The sequence below is a fragment of the Arachis duranensis genome, chromosome 6 (assembly GCF_000817695.3).
Source record: "Arachis duranensis cultivar V14167 chromosome 6, aradu.V14167.gnm2.J7QH, whole genome shotgun sequence".
NCBI classification, from domain to species: Eukaryota; Viridiplantae; Streptophyta; class Magnoliopsida; order Fabales; family Fabaceae; genus Arachis; species Arachis duranensis.
The window spans coordinates 10,853,138-10,854,535 of NC_029777.3; positions in this window are offsets into that span (position 1 = coordinate 10,853,138).

The window sequence follows — 1,398 nt, forward strand, 5'->3', positions numbered from 1 at the left end:
ATATTAATTTAAAAGTAAAATATATTAATACTTTTTTAAAAATTAATTTATTCAAAATATAATTTTTTGAGAGTTTATACGTGACTTTATTCTATAATTTTATAGTGTGAGTGAAAGTCATCTTTCTTATAAAACTAACTAAAGACATACTCTGACAGTCAATTACTTTGATGTATCCATAACCCCATTATCATATGATGATGAATACATATAAATTAGTTCATGTGATTCGGAAGGGGGTAAGTAAAAAACAAGCTTAGCTTTCCAAAGGTACCGACACAAGTAGCAGGACCCTCCAGAGGCAGGGGCTGGTGTTTGAGCCACCACACACTACATATATACATTAGATTTAGACATTAGTAGTACTTTTGTACATGAAAATTAAAAATTATTGTTCATGATTCTTCACCTTATGACCATGTGTTTGTGTGTGCTTTGTTACGTGGAAGCTTCTATTGGATCTAATCTTACTACAGTTTTTGTGACACCAAGTCCCATGTACTGCATCCATATTGGGACCCCCTCTTCATTCAATGTCCTTGTCTAATTTCTATCCTACATTCATATATCAAATTATGAATATCATTTAATTAACTCCTTTCCTAAATCCATCCGAAATAGTTGTTGAAGTGAAAAAAAAAAATCTTGTTTATGCATTCAATAGAGCATAAGAAATGAAGAAGTTGAATTGTGAGCATTGGGTTAGGAAAATATTTTTGTGCACTACACATAACATAATATTATGTTCTTATTAAATTGATATTTAACTATAAAATATTATACTATAGTACATCTTTAAAATTAAAATTAAACTTAAAAATTAAAAGTGTTTATGGACTGGACAAATCGGATCAGATTTAATTAGATCTGAACTTAAAAAATCGTTGAGCCTATTTTGATTTAACTAGAAAATAATCTAAAATAGACCGAATTAAATCGAAGGAGTTGATTCGATGTAAAATTAATATATACAAATTTATAAATTTTATATACATAATATTACTAATTTTACTCTAAAATATATTTTTAATTATAGAAAACAACTCTATTCTAGATCAGCTAATTGAAGCATAACTCGAACTCGACTCAAAAAAAAAAATTCAAATCCAATAAAATATATCTTAAATTCCAACAAGGTTTTAAGCCTCACCAAAGCTTGAATACCCCTACTAAAATCTCTAATGGCTTCATCATAGGACTAGTAACTACTTTCAATGTTAAGTCGATGCCATTTCTACGTTCAACCTATAATTTCGGTGTCAATATCTTAATGATATACAATCATGCAATGAAGATTTTTCAATTCACTCTTTGGGTAGTAGCTTTTTTGGTAGATACCATATATTTAGAGTGGATTTGATCTTGTTGTTGAGATATTTTTTTTTTTTTTTGAAGTTC